This window comes from Symphalangus syndactylus, chromosome 13 (genome assembly GCF_028878055.3).
Source record: "Symphalangus syndactylus isolate Jambi chromosome 13, NHGRI_mSymSyn1-v2.1_pri, whole genome shotgun sequence".
Lineage (NCBI taxonomy): Eukaryota > Metazoa > Chordata > Mammalia > Primates > Hylobatidae > Symphalangus > Symphalangus syndactylus.
This window is the reverse complement of record NC_072435.2, coordinates 52,239,331-52,265,211: the sequence shown is the minus strand read 5'-3', so window position 1 is coordinate 52,265,211 and position 25,881 is coordinate 52,239,331. Positions and strand designations below refer to the sequence as shown.

Below are 25,881 nucleotides of genomic sequence, written 5' to 3'. Positions count from 1 at the left end.
GCATAAGGGAGGAATTGTTTTTAGTTACGGAGAAGAAACTGTGGCACTTGATGGAGAGACTGGAATGTTATCAAATGTAGGCAGACTCTGAAAAGGTTCCTGGGCTAAGATAGAAGTAGAGCTATCAGCAGGCAAGATCAAATCACTGTCTTGATTTTGCACCGTGTGGCAAACATTTTTCCTTTCTAATTCAAAACACACTGCTTCAGAACTTCGGGGTCTGAAGATGATGTTGGTTCACTGGTTCTAGACTATAAAGTATCAATCTAATGAGAAGAAATAAGCTAACTTGCATGGATATTGGAAATGCTAAGAAACTTATTTTAAAATTTTAGTCTTAATCTTCACAGCTTAATAGACCAGTGGTTTGGCTCATAATTTCTTATTTGCAAGGTAGATTTCTAGAATATCTTTAAATGAGTGTGGATAATCAAAGTAGAAAAAATCCTTACTTTTTCAAGCTTTACCCAATCTATTTACTTGGAAAAGCAAGAAAATAAAATCTTCTGTTCATTTTAAATATTGAGTGTTCACCATAATTTGATACAAATTAGGGTTTTGTTCTGCTTTTTCCCCCCCTCTTCTTAAGAGCATGACTAAGTTAAAAAAAAAATAATCTAAGACAATAGTTCTCAACCTTGGCTACACATTACATCCCTAGGGAACTTTAAAAAATAGCTCTCCACTTTCAGAGACCAGTTTTTATTGCTCTGGATGTTGGCCTGAGCATCTGTATTTTTGAAAGATCCTAGGTGATTCTAATATTCATCAGAATTGAGAAGCTCTAACCTAAGGCGCAGCTAGTTGATATACGTTTAACTGAAAAATAAAGCAATTATTTTAAAACTACAGGTAATGGCAATATTTTATTTTGTTGTTAAACCCATTAGTTTAATATCTATTGACTGTACATTTATAAATTATTTTATTTCATTGAGACATACTTTTTGTTCTGTCATTATATTGAGAATTTATGTAAATGAATAAATTTCAAGTGCCAGTGAGGTTGTCCAGTACAAGGTTATTTTGTGTTAATCATTCTGTAATAATGACAGCATTTGTTTCCCCTCAGAATCTTGAAGGTTTATTTTTTTGAAATCCCCTGATCTTTCTCAGGGAATATTCAACATAATTTTGTGCCTATATAGTGCTTTAAATGCAAGGAAGGACTAGACAATTTGAGTCATTTCTAATTTTTGATCCTATAAATATGATAATCTTTTAAAACATTTTTAAATCACATTCAGATCTCTGAAAAACATGGCAGTCTTAATCACTGTGAAACAAATTACTTCCCTCTATACCCCACTCCCCTGTTGGCCCTTGCCACCCACTCCTTATTAAGATTTTGAATCTAATATATGAGAAGAAAATAATTTCTTATTAAATAATGATTACAAATTGTACAATATGAACTTTAGGTAATTCTAAAGCACAAATGTTTGGATCTAAGAAAAAACAATTCCTCAAAAGAAGAAAAATTAGTGACTTTGATGAAATGGTGTTTGAAACTTTCAACAGCTACCACTTAGAGTACTATTCAGAGAGACTTAACATGTACCTGAGTTATAAAGCACTTTTCTTAGTGGGGCTTTGAGGACTCCATGGGCTTTCTTAATGAGAAAAAATGTGTCTGAAAGGCAGTGGATTTCAGTTTGCTTTTAAACTCTCAGTCATTATGACATTCTTGAGAACTGAGTTCCTTCGGGACGTGACTACCACAATCTGTTGTCTCAATGTGAGGAGAGTTACAGCAAATTTTTTAATCTGAGAAGCAGTTTGTCAAATTGTAGCTCTGAGCAGGAAAATATCTCCATGGTTGAAGGGTTAAAACTGTATTCAGAGATTGAACAGGTGAAGCAAAAGCTAAAACTCATGGAGAATCCCTTGTTGAGATATATGTGCCTTTGTAATTCTTAGCTAGTTAGCATCTGTTCTTCCTCGCTGTCTTACTGAGAACTGATAGGTCTGTTTGGTTTCTTCATGGTATGTGTTTGGTTATCAGAATTCTAACATCTAAGCACAGGGTGTCCATCCAGTGGTCAGAATTTCCACCCATGAGATCTCCTCCATCATGATAACTGGTCGGCCGTGGACCCTACTCACGGACAGGCTTTGCCAGGTGCCTTGGGGGAAGAGATAGAAATTCAGGTAAAAGGAGAGTTTCTTGCTGCAAGTGGCTTTTTTCCTTCTGATTCACCATACGTATTCATGAATTCTACACAGAGCTTCCCAGAGATGGTTTTCTGTTAAATAGGAAGTAATGAGAACCCTGCCTTTCATCAGCAGTAGTCACTTACCAGGCGTGCATGAGGTTCAGTCCACTACCAAAGGAGATGCTTCAGTGTGCAGTGTTGGCTCTATTTTCAGAGTGAGACATGAAAGCACTTGGAAAAATACTCGAGTTGCTTTGTGGGGTTGTATATTTGTCACTTTGCACACTGCCTATAAATACCTGAAACTGGGTAACTTATAAAGAAAAGAGGTTTAATTGGCTCACAGTTCTGCAGGTTATAAGGACACACGGCAGGGAGGCCTCAGGAAACTTACAATCGTTGTGGAAGGTGCAGGGGAAGCAGGCACGCCTTAAATGGCTGGAGGAGGAGGAAGAGAGAGAATGAGGGTAGGTGCTACATACTTTTAAACAACCGGATCTCGTGAGACAGCACTGGAGGATGGCACTAAACCATTAGAAACTGTCCCCGTGACCCAGTCACCTCCCACTAGGCCCCACATCCAACATTGGGGATTATAATTGAACATGAGACTTGGGTGGGGACACAGATCCAAACCATATGAGGGTGTATATTTGCAAATACGTTGTTGTTTTCTAGTTCTGTAGCGATCCATTATCTGTTATAAATGCCTGCTATGAAGGTGACACTGTTATCGTTTGTCCTGACCATTTCGTGGTACATGGCATAATGGAGTGCAGTGTTGACTCCATCGAGTTGGAAGGTGGGTGTGGAAGACACAACCAAACTCTCATGCATGACATGATTAAGTAAACAATAAATGACTGTTCTTGTCAAAGCTCCAAGAATGTGATTTCAACCTATTTGACTTCAAATGAATTATTGAATTGCCTTGAAACATTAAAGGCATTGGAAGCTTAAAAGGAGTTGACTCCGTTTTTGAGTAAGTGGACTTGTGGTTTTTTGTAGCAGTGTATATGTTGGGAAGATACTTACAGGCCTATATAGAAAAAAGACCATGAGGAAGAAGCAAACTTCACAGATTGCAGATGATTTATGGAAAGGATGTCAAATTTCTAGAATTAAAAAAAAATTCCCAACAATATATTTTTTAATTTCAGTATTTTTTAGTTTGTTGCTTGCTCTTATCTCATAGGTATTGTGATATCTTAGTGCATGGCTGTTTTTTGTTTTAAATTTAGCTTATTTTTGTGAGAGATATGGTGAAGGGTGTTTTACTTGAAATTGGTATCAAAAATTATCTTAATTCTCTGAAAGTCTGCTGAGTGTCACAAATGCTACACTTTGTGTCTTGATACAGTATACTTTTGAAAACATTAATGTTGAAAGATTAATATTAAAATAAATATATAATAGTTAATAGATAACTATTATCTGCTTTGATATTTTTAATATCTATTAAAAATAAGTTTTCCAGTTATAATCTTTTTGTTCATTTGGAGTAATTCCTAAGTTTAGGTTACTTTACAATTGTTTGTCTTGGTCCTGTATATTTCCATAATGTGTCAAATTTAGTTGTAGCTATTCAACTATTTACCAAAACTGCCACAAGTTAGCAATGAAGCTTGTAATGCAAAAAAATCATATATCATTTTGGGACTTGTGCAGCTGTTCACTAACTGCTTAAGCTGTGTTCTTGATCTTTATCTTGTCCAAACTTCTTAATGGAAGCAAGGCTGGGAGTTTAATTTCCTGCTGTTCACTAGTACATCATCTCACTCCCTTTTTTGTTTTATGTTTGTTAATTTTGTTCTGTCTCCTTTCCAATACTTGATTTATAATAGATGTGTATGTATAAGTAACACATCTGCAGGATAAATCACTGCAATAAAAACACTTTATTTTTTGGCAGAGTAAAAATAACATTGATATTATAAATTGCTTAGTAGATACCAATTGAGGAATCAAATGGTATCTCTGGTGTGAATATATGGAGCACTAGCTTATGAGTAAATTAAAGCTTATCTGATAGTAATCTATAGCTAACACTTAAAACAAGAGATATATTGAATAACTACTATGTGCAGGGTATTAATAGTACTTATGGTTGGGCTTCTCCTTCTTCTTTAGAAAATCTGTTCACTTTAGGTAATGGCTTTATGTTTTAAGTTGGTAAGAATACATAATTTGTGTAAAAATCTGTTTTTTCTTCAATATGCAATTCTTTTTCTATTTTTAATTTTTCTAATGGTAAAAAAAATGATTATTGTAGAAAATATTCAAAGTACAGGCAGACACATACAGAATCAGAAACAAAATTACTCACTGTTCAGTCATTTCTAGTCCACCCCTGGTAGCATTCTAGTGTATGGAGTCGTCTTGCCTTCTCTAGTGCCCCCAAAGGCTTGTCTGTACCCTTCAAGTATGGATAAGTTCAGTGGCTTTGCCTGTTTACTGCAGTTACTGCTTTCATGTACTCAAGGACTTATCATTAGACAATGAGGTCTTTCTTTCTTACAGCTTTATCTATGTGTTTGCCTTCTGTTTTATAATGAAAGTCAAGTGAGTTCTTTAGTTTTCTGATATTCCAGGTTTTTGTAAGCCCACTCAGAGGCTTGGCCTGTATTACTGATTTGATTAAGATTTATGGAGAGCTAATGGTTTTTGTTGATTAATGAAATAGACTGTTTTTTCCTGTAGCTAAACTGTCATAAGTCAGTTTGTCAGATTTTAAGTCATTCTTTCTACGAGAATATTAAAATTAGGTAATCTTGAGAACTGCTTAGGTTTATTCAAATGTAATTTATATTAGAATCATAGAATCTCAGATACTTAAGTTTCCTTCTACAGCACCCATGCAGTTAGAAAAAAGCTTAAGAGAGCTGAATGCTTTAAAGCCCTTTGACCCAGCTGTAGGTCCTTAGGATTATTTTTTAACTTTCATGGCACCTTTGTATGTGAATTTTGTGCTGGACTGGTCTGAGACGGCTGATAGAGTAGTCTTGCTAATATGCGGACACATTGGGAAGTTGTTATTGTTAAAAATTATGCCCTGGTTTAAATAGGATATGTGGGGAGATCGACTTTATTTAAATGCATCTGGGTTGACTGGTCTCATTATCATTTCAAGTCCCTTGCACTACAGAAATGTGTTCTACATTTTTGTATTTGGACATTTTCCCTCACCCACCTTAAATGTTTCTGTTCTCTTCCTTAGGATATGGTCTACCAATTGATATTGTGATAGAAAAGAGGGAAAAAGGTGACACTTCTGTGGACTGCATGAATGAGGATATTAACATCTCAGATTTGTTCAGCATGGTGTTGTAAAAGAAATCTTAAGTAAGTATCTGACTGTTTGGTGTATTTACTTATTCTAGGCTTTGAAGGAAAACTTTACTTTCTATGGAAGATAGAATTTAATGAAATGCCACTGTTGAGTACAGGAATACCTAGTTGTATTGTGCTTCACAGATATTGAATGTTTTATACAATGAAGGTTTGTGGTAACCCTGCTTCAAGTAAGTCTACTTGGCCTCATTTTTCCAATAACTGGTGCTCACTTTATGCCTTTATGTGACATTTTGGTAATTCTCACAATATTTCAAACATTTTTATTATTATTACATTTGTTATGCTGATCTGTGACCAGTGGTCTTTGATATTACCACTGTAATTGTCTTGGGGTGACGTGAACTGCATCACCATAGAAAATGGTGAACTTAGTAAATGTTGTGTGTGTTCTGACTGTTCCAACAATCAGCCATGCTCCCTTCTCTCTCCCTCTTCTTGGGCTTCTCTATTCTGAGACAAAGCAATATTGAAAGGAGACCAATTAATAACCTTACAATGGCATCTATGTGTTCAAGTGAAAAGAAGAGTTGCATGTCTGTCATGTTAAACAAAGTCTAGAAATGATTAAGCCTGGTGAGAAAGGCACATCAAAAGCCAAACACATGAATAAGAAAGCAAAACAGCCTTCTTACTAATATGGAGAAAGTTTTAGTCGTCAGGATACAAGATTAAATCAACTACAACATTCCCTTAAGCATAAGCCCACACAGCAAGGTCCTAACTCTTTTTAATTCTATGAAGGCTGAGAGAGTCAAGAGAGCTACAGAAGAAAAAGTTGGCTAGCAGAGGTTGGTCCATGAGGTTTAAGGAAAGAAGCCATCCCTGTAACATAAAAGTGCAAGGTGAAGCAGCAGTTTCAATTGTAGAAGCTGCGGAAAGCTATCCAGAAGAGCTAGCTGAAATCACTGATGAAGGTGGCTACACTAAACAGCAGATTTTCAGTGTAGATGAAACGGCCTTCTATTGGAAGAAGATGCATCTAGGACTTTTCATAACTAGAGAAAAGTCATTAGTTGGCTTCAAAGCTTCAAAAGACAGGCCAGCTCTCTTACTGGTGACTTTAAGTTGAATCAGTGCTCATTCACAATTCTGAAAATCTTAGGGCCCTTAAGAATTACACTATATCTATTCCGCCTGTGCTCCAGAAATGAAACAATAAAGCCTGGGTGGTAGCAAATCCGTTTATTGCATTGTTTGCTGAATATTTCAAGCCCACTGTTGAGATGTACTGCTCAGAAAAAAAAATCCTGCCAAAATATTATTGCTTACTGAACAATGCACCTGGTCACCTGAGAGCTCTGACGGAAATGTGCAAGGAGATTAATGTTCTTTTCGTGCTAACGCAACATCCATTCTGCAGCCCATGGATCAAGGAGTAATTTCGACTTTCAAGTCTTAATATTTAAGAAATAGACTTCATAAACTATAGCTTCAATTGATAGTGATTTCTCTGATGGATCTGGGCAAAGTCAATTGAAAACCTTCTGGGAAGGATTCACCACTTAGATGTCATTAAGAACATTCAAGACTCATGAGAGGAGGTCAGAATGTCAACATTAACATGAGTTTGAGAGAAGTTGATTCCAACACTCCCAAACTCTTTGAGGGTCAAGACGTTAGTGGAGGAAGTAACTGCAGATGAGTGGAAATAGTAAGAGAATTAGAAGTGGAGCCTGGTGATGAGACTGAGTTGCTACAATCTTATGACAAAACTTGAACAGGTGAGGAGTTGCTTCTTACGGATGAGCAAAGAAGATGATTTCTTGAGATGGAATCTACTCCTGGTAAAGAGAATGAATATTGTTGAAATGACAACAAAGGATTTAGAATAGTACATCAAGGTAGTTGATAAAGCAGGGGAAGGCTTTGCGATGATCAACTCCTATTTTGAAAAACATTCTTCTGTGAGTAAAATGCTATCATAACATCTCATTACATGGTACTGAGAAATCTTTTATGAAAGGAGGGGTCAATGTGGCAAACTGTTTGTCTTATTTTAAGAAATTGCCACAGCCACCCCAACCTTCAGCAACCACTATCCTGATCAGTCAGCAGCTGTCAGCGTTGAGGCAAGACCCTCCACCAGCAAAAAAGTTCATGATTTGCTGAAGGTCGGATGATCCTTAGTATGTTTTAGCAAAATAAAGTATTTTTAAATTAAGGTTTGTACTTTTTTTTTAAACATAGTGCTTTTGTACACTTAGGCTACAATATTATATAAACATAACTTTTTTTTTTTTTTTTTCGAGAGAGGGTCTCGCTCTGTCAACCAGGCTGGAGAGCAGTGGTGCAGTCCTAGCTCACTACAGCCTCAATCTCCTGGGGTCAAGTGATCCTTCCGCCTCAGCCTTTTGAGTAACTGAGACTACAGGCATGTACCACCACACCAGGCTAATATTTTTATTTCTTTCTAGAGATAGGGTCTCACTATGTAGCCAAGCTGGTGTCAAACTCCTGGGCTTAAGGAATCCTTCTGCCTTGTTCTTTCATAAAAATAACTTTTATATGCATTAAGAAACCAAAAAATTGGTATGACTCATTCTGTTGCAATATTTGCTTTATTGCAGTGGTCTGGAAACTACACTACAGTATTTCCAAGGTATGTCTGTACGTGGAAGGCTGATTATTTATTTATGTACACAGCATGACAACTTAGGAATCTTACCCTGAAGTGAAAAATAGTTCCACCTGTTCTTGAAAATGTGTTAGTTTAATATTAATTTCTTCTCAGTGCAGTCATCTTTTTCTTTTAATACTTTCCAGCGTGGTGGTCTGTATTCATTGTTTTCAGTTTAGCACTAGACTGAAACTGGCTGTCTTCACATTGCAGTAGTATTTGTTTCCTAAGATCTGTGTCTTCTTTCTTGAATAAGATCTTTTTTTTTCCCAAGATACTGAGCAAAGTTGCTCTCTGACATTCTTTTGTGGTAATGGAAAGTGCTTTTGCATTTCTGAGGTCAAGTCATTTTTTTTTAAGAATGTGGCTTTTAGATTTTAGAAAATAACTCAAAATGGTCATTGTTTTGTATTTTATGAATTTCTAATTCAAGTTTAAATGGAAGCTATTAAATATTTAGACTATATCTAATGTCAGCTCCAGACTGTCCCTGATACTGGAAAAGGTACATTACTTCTTAAAGCAGTCAGCTGTATGTTTTCATCACAGGCACTCACCATAAGGAGACTCCATCAGAAAATTGTGCTGCCATGTGAAGTAGCATGAGGCACAGCACGCACATCAGTAGAATTTTTAATGAAGAACTTGGATTTACACGGTGACAAGATATGATGAGCTCTTTTTGGGAAATAGTTTGAGTTTAAGTTGTAAATAAATATATAAAATATGAGACCAAGATATAAGTGCAGACTCCTATTCTCTTTCTTCAAAGAAGTTCAGACATTTATATCTACTAAGTCATGCAAGCTCAATTGTACAAGGTTCTTATGTGGCATTTTCAAAACATAGATTAGTAAGAAAAATAATAAATCTCACAATTTACTGTAACTTTCAGAGAATTTTAGACTCTTAAAATTATAACTTTGTAAAGAATTTTGTAACAGTCAAAGCTCAGTTGCTTTTATTTAATTACTTTTTATTTTGAGGTAATTATAGATTCACTACTGTTATAAGAGATAACACAGAGAGATCCCGTATGTACACTCTTTACCAGTTTGGCCCAGTGATGACATCTTATGAAACCACAGTATCGTAGCACAGCCAGAGTGCCGACATTCAGTTAGGCTGAGAAGCACGTCCGTCACCACAGCGATTCCTCCAGTTGCCCTTTTATAGCCACACTCACTTACTTTCCTCTCCCATCAGTCTCTTCCTTAACTGCTGGCAAACCTTAATCTGTTTTCCGTTTCTACTATTTCATCATTTCAAAAAAGTTTTTAAAATGAAATCACATTCCTTTTGGGATATGACCTGTGGGATTGGCATTTTTCACTTAACACAATTCTCTGGAGCCTCATCCCAGTTGCTGTATGTACCAGTAATTTGTTCCTTTTTATTGTTGGGTAGTAGTCCAATGTGTGGTGGTTCTATAGTTTGTTTATTCACCCACTGGAGGACATCAAGATTATTTTCAGTTTTTGCCTATTGTCACTAAAGCTGCTATAAGCATTTGTGTACAGATTTTGCTGACAATATACTTTTTATTTCTTAGGGGTAAATGCCCAGGAATACAACTGTAGGTCCTATGGCAGTTGCATGTTTAGTTTTTTAAGGAAACTGCCAGACTGTTCTCCAGAGTGGTTGTACAATTTTCGATTCCCACTAGCAATGTTTGAGTGATCCAGTTTCTTTGTATCCTGAAAGCATTTGGTGTTTTCACTATTTTTTGTTTTAGCCATTCTGATAGTTGTGTAGTACTGTCTAACTGTGGTTTTAATTATTTCTGTAGTGGTTAATGGTGTTGAACATTTTTTCATAAGCTTATTTGCCATTCTTCTATCCTCTTTAGTGAGATGTCTATTTGTGACTTTTGCCTATTTTCTAATTGGATTGTTTGTCCTTTTTTACTGTAGTTTTGCGAGTTCTATATATATTCTAGATACTAGTCCTTTGCCAGGTATGTGGTTTGCGGATACTTTCTGCTGCGCTGTAGCTAGTCTTTTTATCTTCTTAATATGGGCTTTTACAGAGCAAAGTTTTTATTTTTTTATGAAGTCCAATTCATCAATTTTTCCTTTTATGGATTGAGCTTTTCAGTGTTAAGTTTAAGAACTCTTTGCCTAGCTGTAGATTTCCAAATATTTTCTCCTATTTTTTTCTAAAATTTTTAGAGTTTTACATTTTATATAAAGTTGTAATCCAGTTCTTAGTTAATTTTGCTGTAAGATGTGAGGTTTAGGTCAAGGTTCATTTTTTTGCCTGTGGATGTCCAGTTGCTCCTTTACCATTTCTTGAAAAGATTGTCCTTCCTCCAATAAGTTGGTTTTACATTTTTTTCAAATATTGTTTGGACATATTTGTATAGGTCTATTTCTGTGTTCTCTATTCTGTTTCACTGATCAGTGTCCTGTTTCTTCACTAATACCTGTAGCTGTATTTACGTCTTGAAATCAAATAGAGTCATTTCTCCCACTTGGTTTCAATGAAAATTGTTTCAGCTACCCAAGTTCTTTGCCTTTCAATATAAATTTTAGAATAATTTTATATCCACAAGAAATCATGCTGAAATTTTGAAAGGAATTTTAATAAACTCGTATGTAAACTTGGGAAGAATTGACATCTCTATTATGTTGAGTCTTCCAATCTGTGAACATATTTCTCTGTTTATTTAGATCTTTGATTTCTTTCATCAACATTATGTAGTCTTCAGCATAAAATTGTTGTTTGTGTTTTGTATTTTTTTTTCAACTTTATTTTAGATTCTTGAGGTACATGTGCAGGTTCATTACATGGGTAAATTTTATGTCACTGGGGTTTGATGTGCAAATGATTTAGCCACTCAAGTAGTGAGCACAGTACCCAATAGGTAGTTTTTTGACCTTTATCCACCTCCCACTCTCCCCGCTAAAGTAGGTTCTGTTGTCTGTTATTCTCATCTTTGTGTCCATGTGTAATGAGTACTTAGCTCCCATCTATAAGTGAGAACATGCAGTATTTGGTTTTCTGTTCCAGTGTTAATTTGCTTAGGATAATGACCTCCATTTGCATCCATGTTGCTTCAAGGGACATGAATTTTTTATGTCTGGCTAGTATTCTACGGTATATATTTACCACATTTTCTTTATCCAGTCCACGCTTGATGGGCATCTAGGTTGTTTCCATGTCTTTGCTATTGTGACTAGTGCTGCGATGAACATACGAGTTTGTGTGTCTTTTTGGTAGAATGATTTATATTCCTTTGAGTATATATCCAGTAATAAGATTGTTAGGTCAAATGGTAGTTGCGTTTTAAGTTCACTGAAAAATCTTGAAACTGCTTTCCATAATGGCTGAATTAATTTACAGTACCACCAAGAATGTTTAAGCATGCCCTTTTCTGTAACATCACCAACATCTGCTATTTTTTGACTTTAATTATGGCCATTCTGACTGGTATGAGATGGTATCTCATTGTGGCTTTTATTTGCATTTCTTTAATGATTACTGATATTGAGCATTTTTTCATATGCTTGTTGGCCATGTGTATATCTTCTTTTCAGAAGTGTCTCTGTCCGCTGCCCATTTTTAAATGGGTTTGTTTGTTTTTTGCCTGTTTTTTTTTTTTTTACTTATAGATTCTAGCCATTAAGACTTTTGTCAGATGCATAGCTTACAAATATTTACTCTCATTCTGTAGGTTGTTTACTCTGCTGATACTCTGCAGTAGCTCTTTAGTTTTTCTTCTAGGGTTTTTATACTTTTGGATCTTACTTTTAAGTCTTTAATCCATTTTCAGTTTATTTTTTAATATGGTGAAAGGAAGAGGTTCAGTTTCCATCTTCTGCATATGGCTAGCCAGTTATCCCAGCACCACTCACTGAATAGGGAGCTTTTTCTCCATTGCTTGTTATTATTAGGTTGTCATACTATATTTTTAAGTTCAATGTTCATATGTTTATTGCTAGTATATAGAAATATAATTGATTTCTGTATGTTCATTTTGTATTTTGTGACCTTGCTGAACGTTACCTATTAGTTATAAAAGTGTTTTTGTAGATTCCTTGGGATTTTCTATGTAGACAATCATGTTGTCTGTAAGTATCAAAAGTTGTGTTTTTTTTTTTTTTTTTCTGATTAGTATGCTTTTCTTTTTTTTTTTTTTTTTTTTTAAATTTCTTGCCTTATTGCACTGGCTAGAACTTCTAGCACTATTTTGAATAAGAGTAGATAACTTTATTTTTCATGTTATGGGGAGTGTATTCAATATTTCATCATTAAGAATGAGGTTAACTAGGTTTTTATGAATATTCTTTATCAAGTTTTTTTATGGATATTCTTTATCAAGTTCTTTATCAAGTATTTTTCTGCATTTCCTGAGATGATCACCTGATTTTTATTATTAGAAAAAAAAGTAATGATGGGTTATACTGGTTGACTTTCAAATTTTGAACCAGCCTTGCCTCAATGGCATAAATCCCACTTTGCCGTAGTGTATAATCTTTTTATATTTTGATGAATTGTACTTGCTAATGTTTTGTGAGGAAATTTTGCATCTATATTCATAAAGAATATTCATCTGTAGTTTTGGTTTTTTGTACTCCTGTCTTTGTCTGGTTTGGGTATCACTAATATTAGCTTCATAAAATGAAGAACTCTGAAGTATTTTTTTCTCTTTTATTTTCTAGAAGAGATTTTGTAGAATTACTGTTAATTCTTTAAATGTTTAATAGATTTCTCCAATGAAACCATCTGGGCCAGGAGATTTATCTTTTGGAATTTTTAAAATTATGAATTCAATTTTCTTAATAGGTAAAGAGCTATTCGAATGACCTATTTTATATAGAGTAAATTTTGGTAGTTTTTGCTTTTAGCAATGTTGGACCATTTCTTCTAAGTTGTCAAATTTACATATATTGAATTTTTTGTAGTATTTCCTTATTCTTTTGATGTCGGCAAGGTCTGTAGTGATAATCTCTGTTTTGTAATCTATACTGGTAGTTCGTTTGTTCTCTCTCTTAAGAACCAACCCTGTTTCATTGATGTTTAAAAATTGTTCTGTTTTCAATTTCCTTTGTTTTTGTTGTTTTTATGATTTCATTCCTTCTGCTTGTTTTGGGTTTGTTTTGCTTTTTCTATGTTTTCCACATGAAAGCATAGTTTACTGATCTGAGACTTTTCCTCTTTTCTAATGTGCGCACTTAGTGTTAACAAACTTCTCTCTCAGCATTACTTTAGCTGTGTTCCACAAATTTTTATATTTTGTATTTTCATTCTTTGACCCATGCAGAATTTAGAAGTGTTAGTTTCTAAGTATTGGGAGTTTTACTGTTATCTTTTTGTTGATTCCTAGTTTGATTCCATGGTTTTAAGAAAACACCGTGTATGATTTCAATGTTTTGAAATTTTTTGAGGTTTGTTTCATGGCCCAAGATGTGGTCTGTCTTGTTATGTGTAAAGTAGCCCTATGAAAAGAATATGTATTCTACTGTTGTTGGGTATTTCATTCCATAAATGTCAACTAGGTCAAATTGGTTGGTGGTATTATTGGGTTTTTCTGTATTCTTTCTGATTTTCTGTTTAGTAATTCTGTCAATTTTTGAGATAGGGTTGCTAAAATCTCTAAGCACAAGTATGGATATGTTTGTCTTTTCAGTTCTGTTAGTTTTTGCTTCAATTTTTTGCAGTTCTGTTATTTGTTGTATGCCCATTTAGGATTGCTATGTTGTCATTTTGGTGAAACATATTTCTCATTATATAATGTTATTATCTGTCTCTGGTAATTTTGTTTGCTGCAAAGTCTACCTTATCTGACATTAATATAACCACACTTGCCTTCCCTTGATTAATGTTTGCATGATATATCTTTTTGCACTATTTTACTTTCAACTTGCCTATATTATTCTGTTTAAATTTCGCTGTAGACAGCATATAGTTGAGTCATGTCTTTAATCCACTTTTCCAATCTGTGTCTTTTAGTGTCTTTAGACCATTTACATTTAATTATTGATGTTTAGTTGTTAGTCTATTTTATTTGTTGTTTTCTGTTTGTTCTGCTTTTTTTATTTCTTGCTTTACATTTTTCTGCCATCCTGTGGATTACCTGAGCAGTTTTCATAGTTTTATTTGTTTTTGAATATATCTTTTTGTATAGCTATTTTTTAGTGATTGCTTCAGGTAATATATGTACATAGCCTCACAGTTAACTGGTGTCTTCATTCACCGGTTCAAGTGAAGTAGAGAAACTCTGCTTTTCTTTACATCTCTTGTGGACCGCCCGATTTTGTCGCTGAACGGGGCACCACTATGTAACCTGCACGGACCTGGGGGACGAAACAAAGCCTGGCAAACGTGGGAATAAAAGACAAGAGACGAAAGAGTATATTTGGAAGAAGGGGTCAGGGAGTACCTTGCGTCTAGTGGACAAGGGCCCTGAGCTTTACACTGTCTTCCGTATTTATTAGGCAAAAGAGAGAGTGAGAAGGGGGATGGAAGAAGGGGTCAGCTGCCTGGTCCAGAGTAGGCTTGCAAGAATGCAGTCTTTGAACAACATGCTGTAGATGTCACAGTAGATAACCTCAGCACCAGGGAGTGATGGCCTCCAGCAAACCTTCTGTCAGCAGGAGCAGTCGTGAGTTTGCCCACATCCTGCCTTCATGAAAAACAGTTTGTTGTTTGATCGTATAGCCTCCAGAGGAATGCTGAGTTGGTCACGTCCCACGAGCCTTCGGCTCCCTGCAATTTCTTTTTCTTCTTTTTGTAATTGTCTTAAATATCTCCTTTATGTACATCTAGAACCACATTAGACGATACTAATATTTGCATTTCAAATTTCAAACATAATTTAAACTCAAGAGGGGAAGCAAAGCCTATTTACCAGTATTTTTGCTTGCTTTTGCTCCTTTTTCCTTTCTGATGTTCCAAGATTCCCTTTTATTATTTCTCCTTTGTTCAGAGAACTTTCTTTACCCATTCCATTAGAGTAGATCTACTGGTTGCTAATTATCTTAGTTTCTCATCTTCTCAGAATGTTTTGATTCCTTCATTCCTGAAGAATATCTTTATTGGGTATAGGATTCTGGATTGACAGTTCTTTTCTTTCCACCCTTAAATAATACTGGGCCTCTTTTGTCTGGCATCCATGGTTTCTGATGCTGTCAATCACAATTTCTCTCCAATGGCTAAGGTGTAAAATTTTGACTGATGCTTTCAATATTTTTTTTTGTTTTTGCCATTAGCTTTCAGTAATTTAATTATGATATGTCTTTTCATGGATTTATTTGAGTTTATCCTGTGTGGATTTTGCTCAGCTTCTTGACTCTGTGGGCTTATTGTGTCTTACCAAATATGGGAGCTTTTAGTCATTATTTCCTCAATTACCTTTTCAGCCTCACCTTCTTTCTCCTCTCCTTCCAGGTCCGTAGTGACACAAATATTGGATCTTTTCTTATAGTCCAGTAGGTCCTTGAAGCTCTGTTTACATTTATTTTTCAGTTTAATTTCTCTCTATTGTTCAGATAGGATAATTTTTATTGTTCTATCTTTCCATGCACTGTTTCTTTCCTCTGTTCTTTTCATTCTGCTGTTGAACTTATCATTGAGCTATTTATTTTAATTCTTCAGTTCTAAAATTTTTATTTTTGTGATATATATATATATATATACCATGAAATACTACTCAGAAAATAATGAACTATGAAAAATAAATACTGTCTTTTGCAGCAACTTAGATCAAACTGGAGGCCATTATTCTACAGGAAGTAACTCAGGAGTGGAAAATCAAATAATACATGTTGTCACTTACAAGTGGGAGCTAAGCTTTAGGTGTACAAAGGCTTACAAACTAGTATCACAAACATTGGAGGCTCAGAATAGGCAAGGTTAGAAGGAGGGTGAAGGATGAAAAACCACCTGTTGGGTACAATGTGTACTATTTGGGTGATGGATATTCTAAAATCTCAGACTCTCCACCACTCTATAATTCATCCTGTAACCAAAAAGCATGTGTACTCTGTATTAGGATGTTCTCGCACTGCTATAAAGAAATATGTGAGGCTGGGTAGTTTATAGGAATAGGGGTTTAATTGGCTAATGGTTCTGCAGGCTATATAGGAAGCATGGTGGCATCTGCTTCTAGGGAGGTCTCAGGAAGCTTACTATTATGGCAGAAGGTAGAGGTGGAGCTGGCACATTGTGGCTCCTGGCTGGACCAGGAGCAAGAGAGATAGAGGGGTCGCAGGTGTCATACACTTTTAAATGACCAGATCTCACAATATCTCACTCATTATCATGAAGACAGCATCAGGCCATGAGGGAACTGCCCCCATCATTCAAAAACTTCCCACCAGGCCCCACCTTCAGCACTGGGAATTACAATTCAAGATGAGATTTGGGCAGGGAAAAATGTATATCCAAACTATATCATTCTGCCCCGGACCCTCCCAAATCTCGCGTCTCTCTCACATTGCAAAATACAATCATGCCTTCCCAATAGTCCCCTAAAGTCTTAACTTATTCCAGCATTAATTCAAAAGTTTAAGGTTCAAAATGTCATCTGAGTCTCATCTGAACAAGGCAAGTCAAAAGGAAGCAATGTACTTCCAAGATAGAATGGAGCTATAGGCATTGGGTAAACATTCCCATTCCACAAGGCAGGAACCAGCCAAAAGAAAGGGGTTACAGGCCTCATACAGGTTTAAAACCCAGCAGGAAAGTCATGAAATCTTAAAGCTCCAAAATAATCTCCGTTGACTCCTTGTCCCACACCCAGGTTACAATGATGGAAGGGGTGAGCTCCTGAGGCCTTGGGCAGCTCTTCCCCTGTGCCTTTCCAGAGTTCAGCTCCTGCAGCTGCTCTCACTGGCTGTTGAGTGCCTGTGGCTTTTCCATGCTCGGGGTGCAAGCTGATGGTGGATCTACCATTCTCAGATCTGGAGTTTGGCCACCTGCTTCTCACAGCTCCACTAGGCAGTGCTCCAGTGGGGACTCTAGGGGTTCCATCCCCACATTTCCTCTAGCCACTGCCTTAGTAGAGGTTCTCCATGGGGGCTCTTCTCCTACAGCAGGCTTCTGTCTGGACACCCAGGCTTTTCTGTATGTCCTCTGAAATCTATGTAGACAGTACCAAACCTCATTCACTCTTATGCTCTGTGCACTCACAGGCTTAACACCATGTGGAAGCTGCCAAAGGCTGTGGTGGCTTACCCACTTTGGATTGGTTGCACAAGCAGTATCTGTGACTTTTTGAGCCACAGCTGGAGCCAGAGCAGCCAGAATGTGGGGAGCACTGTCCTGAGGTTGTGCAGGCCTTGGGAACCTTGCCCTGGCCACCCAAACAATTCTTCCCTCCTAGGCCTTTGGTCTTGTAATAGGAGGGACTGCTGAGAAGAGCTCTGAAATGCATTGAAGACCTTTTCCCCAGAGTCTTGGATATTAGCACTTGGATCCCTTTTAGTTATGCAAATATCTAACAAGTAGTTGTTCCATAGCGTGCTTGAATTCTTCTCCCCCAGAAAGCTTTTTCTTTCTCTGCCACATGGCCAGGCTGCAAATTTTCTAAACTTTTATGCTCTGCTCCCCCTTTAAAGCTCCAGCTTAAAGTCATTCCTTTGCTCTTGCATCTGGGCATAGATTGTTAGAAGCAGCAGCCAGGCCACTTTTTAAGTGCTTTGTGGCTTAGAAATCTCTTCTGCCAGATACCCTAAGTCATTGCTCTGTAGTGCAAACTTCCACAGATCCCTAGGGCATTAATAGAATGCAGCCAAGCTTCACCAAGGCATAACACATGTGACCTTTTCTCCAGTTTCGAGTAAGTTTCTCATGTCCATCTGAGGCTGGACTTCATTGTCCATATCACTATCAGCATTTTGGTCACAACCATTTAACCCATCTCTAAGAAATTCCAAACTTTTTCTCATCTTCTTGTCTTTTTTGGAGACCTCCACACTTTTTCTAACCTCTGCTATTACCCAGTTCCAAAGCTGGCTCCACATTTTCAGGTGTTTTTAAAGCAATGCCCCACTCCTTGGTAGCAGTTTTCTATATTAGGCTGTTCTTGCATTGCTATAATGAAATGACTGATACTGGGTAATTTAAAAAGAAAAGAGGTTTAATTGGCTCATGGTTCTGCAGGCTTTAGAGGAAGCATGATGCTGGCATTTGCTTAGCTTCTATGGAGTCTTCAGGGAGCTTACAATCATGGTGGAAGGCAAAGAGGGAGCAGGTACCTCACATGGCAAAAGCAGGAGCAAGTGAAAGGGGGTAGGAGGGGGCACACACTTAAATGACCACGTCTCACAAGAACTCACTTATTATTGAAAAGATGGAACCAAGCCAAGAGAGATTTGCCCCCATGACCCAAACACCACCCACCAAACCCTACCCTCAGCATCGGAGATTACAATTCAATATGAGATTTGGGTGGGGACAAATATCCAAACTATATTACACTCCTAAAGCTATTGAAATAAAAAATAAAAATAAAATTTTAATTGGGTTCTTTCTATGTTCTGTTTCTTTGCTGAGACTCATTTTTCATTTGTTTGAAGTATGTTCATAATTGCTCGTTGAAGCATTTTTATCCTGGCTGCTTTCAAATTATTGTCAGCTAATTCTGTTGTCTCTGACATCTTGGTTTTGGCATCAGTTGATTGTCTTATACAATTTGACACCTTCTGGGTTCTTGGTATGACAAGTGATTTTCATTTGAATCCTTGACATTTTTTGTATTACATTATGAAAGTCTGGATCTTCTCTAACTTCTCTGACATTCCTGCAGGAAGATAAAAGATGGGGGTAGGTGGCCATCACCTTGTTGAGGTAGAAGTCATAGTTTCCCCTTGGCCTCTGTTGATACTCAAGCTGGGTGGAGGAGCTCCTTGTTACTGCTGGGTAAGGGTGGGAATTCTTGTTTCCCATTTGGTCTCTGCTGACACTGTGGTATATGGGGCTGGTCTTCTTACCACTGGCCAATTATGAAAGTTGTAATCTCCACTAGGCTTACTCTGACACCACCCCAGTGGGGAGGGGGCACACATCTTGTTGCTGCTAGGTGGGGGTACAAGCCCAGGCTCCTCAGTCTTCACTGATACTGCTGCAGAGAGGGCCTTGTAACCAGTTAGTGGGGATGAAAGTCCTGGCTCCCTGTTTTGCTTTCACTGATTCCACCCCAGTGGGAGTGTTGGGATACCTGGTTACAGCCTTCAGAGGGCAAAAGTCCAGGTTCCTCTCGACCTTGACTGGCATGATGGGAATGGGGTCGCTTTTTTATTTTGTGCTGTTTGGCTGGAATGGAGGTATTATTGTCTGTTTTCTGTCTTTCTAGGTTGCCTAGTTCTTTGACTAGACAAAGCAGTATTTTGGGGGCTTTTTTGGTCTTTGTCTGTTTGTGTACTGGATTGCCAGCTACATAAGCTCCAAGTCTGGGGATTATGAAGTGAAAAGAAAACCCTGGGAACTTCCCACTGTGTTGGTGTTCTTTCTTGGGTCTTGAGGTCTGTTGCTGGTCTGCCACCTTCTCTCCATTTTTCAGTTATCTTATGTTTATTTTATATATAATGCCCATGGTTTTTGGTTATACCTAGCAGAAAAAATAGAGACATCTCTGTTGTTTCACAAGTGGCAGTTACTTTTTAATTGCCAAATTATTTGTTCATCTTTATAACTAAGTTTGAATATGATCGTATCATTTGCCAGACAGCTGCTGTTCCCATTCTTTTTAAATTTTGATTCCTGATAGTTTGATATTTAACTATTTGTATATGTATTTTTAATATAATCACTCCTGTGTCTTTTTTGCACATAACCCCAAGCTGAAAATTTTTTAGCGGAAGTCCCAGTTAGCAGATTTTTGAAAACATTTCTACAGAAGAGATAAGTTAGTGTGTACATATATGGTTCAGGCATATGCAAAGGGAAAAGTAATAATAAATGTTTTCTCATGGTATATGACTGCTCTTAGAAAAGTAACATACATGCAGTAGATGTGTCATGACTAGTTATACCAGCTCTTCTTCACCTATGATTTTGTGTATTAAATTATTCCTAAGTGGTTTCCTAAATAACTATAGAGGTTTGAGTGACTCATTTTGCTTTTTAAAGTGCCTTGCATAACATTAGGAAATAAATTATTCCTATTACTGTTTCTTTTTTGTTGGTGCCATGTGGTGTGAGGAGACAGTGTGAGAGAATCAGACCAGGTTTGAATCTTTCTGGTTACTCTATATAAATTACACTTGAACTAGTTGTTAATTTTAACCTGTGTAGCAGTGAAGGCCATTGCTTAATTCGTAGAAGTGATTTTTAAGGTGGATTGGGGTATCTTATAACTGGCATTTTTAAAATATAGGGCCTTGTTTCTAGTCTCAAATTACAATATTTTACTAAACTCAAATACTGTTCTTCACTAATTGAGTAGATGAGAGAATGGTCATTTTGATTAAGTGCATCTTTCAACAAAATTGTTAAAGGATTTCTACTTTTGGCAGAATCTGAAAACCGATTTACCTAGAATGAAAGACAGTGGAACAGGAATTGAATGTTGACACTCAGCCTGTATGTTGGGGTGGGGTGCGGGTGGTTTGATAATGATATATGCTAATGACTTGCTAATCTGGAACAAATGAAGTGTTGGTTTAAAATACCTAATAAAGCTTATCTGTAAAACACTTTATCTTTGTGCTTTACATTTGCACTGTGTAAAAGGCTAAAAAGTGATTGTAATAAAATTCTTCCTGCCTTTTTGATACTGATTGTTATTATCTCAAATTGTAACTTGCAGGGTGCTGGCGTAGAAATATATCCTGGGAGTAAGTTCGGGTTCCCTGAGTGAGAATGGACCTGCTGTTGCAAGGAAGCGCTCCTCATTAAGCTGAGCATCGGCCAAGACACTTGCTTTCTAAAGGTTGGAATGATTTCACCTAAGAAATTATGCTTTATTACATTCCCATGTTGGGTCCTATTGTTTTCTAACTTTGAAAGGCTTAAGTAGTATATAAATTCTAATAATATCAGTAGCTAATGATTGAAAGTCTTTTGCAAGAATGCTTTGTTGCCTATGGATCTGCAGAAATGACAGAGGAATGCTGCATCACACTGTGCTACAGCATGTGAATCAGCATAGCTTTTCTGCTTTATTTTTAGAGTAGTGTGAAAAAAGCTATGATTTTTTAAGCAGGCAGTGTTGAAAAGACAGTTCCTTGAAACATTTGTTTTCAGTGTCACAGGTCTTCTTAGATGAGCATTATGACATTCCCAAAATATCCTTGGTGAGTAATATCATAAAATGAAGGTTATGGTGTTTTCTTGGTGAAAGCTACAGTTTAACCTGCAAGAAAGTGCCCAAGATGAAACTGAAGGTATGCGATATTTAGGAATTTTAGATAGAAAAATCAGACCTAATTTACTTTTTTTTTCAGCATTAAAATCCAACTAAGGATCTGAGTCTTCCTGCTGTTTTTTTTTTTTTTTTTTTTTTTTTTTTTTTTTAAGATTGCCAGAATATGATGTTTGGGCATGGAGAAAGAGAAGTTTTGGTAAAGCTATAACATTATAGAATCTGAGGGAGAAAGGAACTTTCAAAGTCAACTAGTTCTACTGTTCGTTCAAAACCTTGACATTGTGGTTTCTGTGGTCCTGCAGTTCCCTTCTTACCGTGGTTGGCTTTCTATAAACGTATAGAATGAGGATGGGTGTGTGATAGCAGTGGTGGCTCCGGCTGGCATCTGTTGAGGTTGGAGGTGGGGAAATCCATGTGCCAGGTTGAGGGCTGTGTTTACTGGAGCCAATAGTGGAGTTTGCCTCCATTTTTTATTGGTAGAAGGAAATGCCTCCCTGTCATCTGCCTTTCTTGGCAGCAAAGCTGAGCTAACTCCCTGGATATTTGTGAACTCCAAAGCGATGACATAGATCTCAGTCTACTAAATCTCGGTCATAGAGAAGAATTAAGCACTGACCGAGTTAAGGAAAGTTTAAAGCAGTTTCAAGAGTACTCCTTGTCATCCTTCAGGGTCCACTCCTGAAGAGCAAGTTCTTTATTTCTTCACAGGTCTGAAGGGTGAAGTCAAGGTGTCAGCTGCACAGTGCTCTGGTTTGAAAGCTCAGCTGGGGCTGGATGCAGTGGCTCACGCCTGTAATCCCAACACTTTGGGAGGCTGAGTCGGGCGGATCACCTGAGGTTGGGAGTTTGAGACCAGCCTGACCAACATGGAGAAACACCATCTCTACTAAAAATACAAAATTAGCCAATGTGGTGGTGCATGCCTGTAATCCCAGCTACTCGTGAGGCTGAGGCAAGAGAATCGCTTGAACCCGGGAAGCAGAGGTTGCAGTGAGCCGAGATTGTGCCATTGCACTCCAGCCTGGGCAACAAGAATGAAACTCCATCTCAAAAAAAAAAAAAAAAAAGAAAAAGAAAAAGAAAAAAGAAGAAAAGCTCAGTTGGAAGAACCTACTTCCAAATACATTCGTGTTATTCATCAACAGAAATTCATTTCTGTAGGTTGTAGGACTGAGGTCTCTGTTTTCTTGTTGGCTATTTGCTGGGGCTCGCACTTAACATTCTTGGGGCTGCTCTCAGATTCTTGCCACATGGTCCCCTCTATCTCAGCAGAAGAGAACCTCCCTCAAGGCAAACCTTTCATGCTTTGAATCTCGCTGACTTCCTCTTTTCCTCTTTTGCAACCAACTGGAGAAAACTGATTAGGAACCTTAATTACATTGCAAATTGCAGTGCAAAGTCCTTTTGCCATTTAATCGTCATGAAAATAATACCAGAGGGCTGGGATCATGGGGCTCATCTAGAGTTTGCTGCTAGATTTGGAGTTAAAGGAAAGTAGCACTGTCTTACCAATCTGCATCCTAGTTCCTAACACAATGCTTAACAGATAGTAAATATCCAATAAATATCTGTTGAGTGGGGAAGATTCTAGGATGAAAAGGATAGACAAATAGTTCAAAATTTGTGATCCTGTGTGAAGATCAGGAAACCCTGGCATAAAGAGCAAGACAGTCACTCATTGAGATTCTTTTTTTTTCTTTTTATTATTATTATTATTATGCTTTAAGTTCTAGGGTACATGTGCACAACGTGAAGGTCTGTTACATCTGTATACATGTGCCATGTTGGTGTGCTGCACCCATTAACTCCTCATTTACGTGAGGTATATCTCCTAATGCTATCCCTCCCCCTCCCCCCACCCCACAACAGGCCCTGGTGTGTGACGTTCCCCTTCCTGTGTCCAAGTATTCTCATTGTTCAATTGCCACCTATGAGTGAGAACATGGGATGTTTGGTTTTTTGTCGTTGTGATAGTTTGCTGAGAATGATGGTTTCCAGCTTCATCCATGTCCCTACAAAGGACATGAACTCATGCTTTTTTATGGTTGCATAGTATTCCATGGTGTATATGTGCCACATTTTCTTAATCCAGTCTATCATTGATGGACATTTGGGTTGGTTCCAAGTCTTTGCTATGGTGAATAGTGCCACAATAAATGTGTGCATGTGTCTTTATAGCAGCCTGATTTATAATCCTTCAGGTATATGCCCAGTAATGGGATGGCTGGGTCAAATGGTATTTCTAGTTCTAGATCCTTGAGGAATCGCCACACTTACTTCCACAATGGTTGAACTAGTTTACAGTCCCACCAACAGTGTAAAAGTGTTCCTATTTCTCCACATCCTCTCCAGCACCTGTTGTTTCCTGACTTTTTAATGATCGCCATTCTAACTGGTGTGAGATAGTATCTCATTGTGGTTTTGATTTGCATTTCTCTGATGGCCAGTGATGATGAGCACGTATTCATGTGTCTGTTGGCTGCATAAATGTCTTCTTTGGAGAAGTGTCTGTTCATATCCTTCGCCCACTTGTTGATGGGGTTGTTTGTTTTTTTTCTTGTAAATTTGTTTGAGTTCTTTGTAGATTCTGGATATTAGCCCTTTGTCAGATGGATAGATTGCAAAAATTTTCTCACATTCTGTAGGGTTGCCTGTTCACTCTGATGGTAGTTTCTTTTGCTGTGCAGAAGCTCTTTAGTTTAATTAGATCCCATTTGTCAATTTTGGCTTTTGTTGCCATTGCTTTTGGTGTTTTAGACATGAAGTCCTTGCCCATGCCTATGTCCTGAATGGTATTGCCTAGGTTTTCTTCTGGGGTTTTTATGGTTTTATGTCTAACATTTAAGTCTTTAATCCATCTCGAAATAATTTTTGTATAAGGTGTAAGGAAGGGATCCAGTTTCAGCTTTCTACATATGGCTTGCCAGTTTTGCCAGCACCATTTATTAAATAGGGAATCCCTTCCCTATTTCTTGTTTTTGTCAGGTTTGTCAAAGATCAGATGTGTGTAGATGTGTGGTATTATTTCTGAGGGCTCTGTTCTGTTCCATTGGTCTATATCTCTGTTTTGGTACCAGTACCATGCTGTTTTGGTTACTGTAGACTTTTAGTATAGTTTGAAGTCAGGTAGTGTGATGCCTCCAGCTTTGTTCTTTTGGCTTAGGATTGTCTTAGCAATGCAGGCTCTTTTTCGGTTCCATATGAACCTTCACCACTCCTATTCAACATAGTGTTGGAAGTTCTGGCCAGGGCAATCAGGCAGGAGAAAGAAAGAAAGGGTATTCAATTAGGGAAAAAGGAAGTCAAATTGTCCCTGTTTGCAGATGTGACATGATTGTATATTTAGAAAACCTCATCGTCTCAGCCCAAAATCTCCTTAAGCTGATAAGCAACTTCAGCAAAGTCTCAGGATACAAAATCAATGTGCAAAAATCACAAGCATTCTTATACAGCAATAACAGACAAACAGAGAGCCAAATCATGAGTGAACTCCCATTCACAATTGCTTCAGAGAATAAAATACCTAGGAATCCAACTTACGAGGGATGTGAAGGACCTCTTCAAGGAGAACTACAAGCCACTGCTCAACAAAATAAAAGAGGACACAAACAAATGGAAGAACATTCCATGCTCATGGATAGGAAGAATCAATATTGTGAAAATGGTCATACTGCCCAAAGTAATTTATAGATTGAATGCCATCCCCATCAAGCTACCAATGACTTTCTTCACAGAATTGGAAAAAACTACTCATTGAGATTCTTATGGCAAGGAATTTGTAAACTCCAGTTAGATGACAGCAGGAATAGTTGGCAGAAAACACTTGAAAGCTCTAACAAACTGTGTAGAAATATGTATGTTTTAGTTGGGCTAGCTTGTATACTGAACTTTGTCATAGTTTGTTTATCCAGAAAATAAAGCACTTAAAATTCAGACAAGTAGAAAGGCAGATGTAGCTGAAAGAGTAGATCCAGAGGAGCTGATGCAATGTGCACCTGCTAAAATGGAGCTTTATGCAAGATCTGACCTTTCTGAGCAAGTTGAGGGAAATTGTAAATGAACTGGTTTCTGCCTTTACACAAAAAGGCCAGATGAAGAAGAAAAGGTTAAGTGAACTGGGGATCATGCAAGCTGATGACAACGTAATGTCGCAAGTGATGTTTGTTGGAATTATGGGGATCCAGTTCAAGTGGAATGAGAAAGAGTGTTTTGGCACATTTCTTTTCTGATCACAATGATATTAGATAGCAAAATACTATATTTTTCACATGCTGCCCCAAGAATCACTGTTGCCATTGTAGTTTGCTTTATGTCTGTATTTTATATTTGATTATTCTACTGGGCTTGAGTGTAGATTTATTTCTGTTAGCAGGTGTTGTGCATCAAACACTCTTTCTTTATAAGAAAGATTGTAAAAACATATAACAGAAAATATTTGGAGA

General features: G+C 37.2%; 1 pseudogene; it reads left to right on the top strand.

Annotated features, from left to right (window-relative positions):
- Nucleotides 1–25,668, top strand: part of LOC129460223 (SHC SH2 domain-binding protein 1-like) — a 44,053-nt pseudogene extending 18,385 nt beyond the window's left edge.
- The last annotated feature ends 213 nt before the right edge of the window (nt 25,669–25,881 follow it).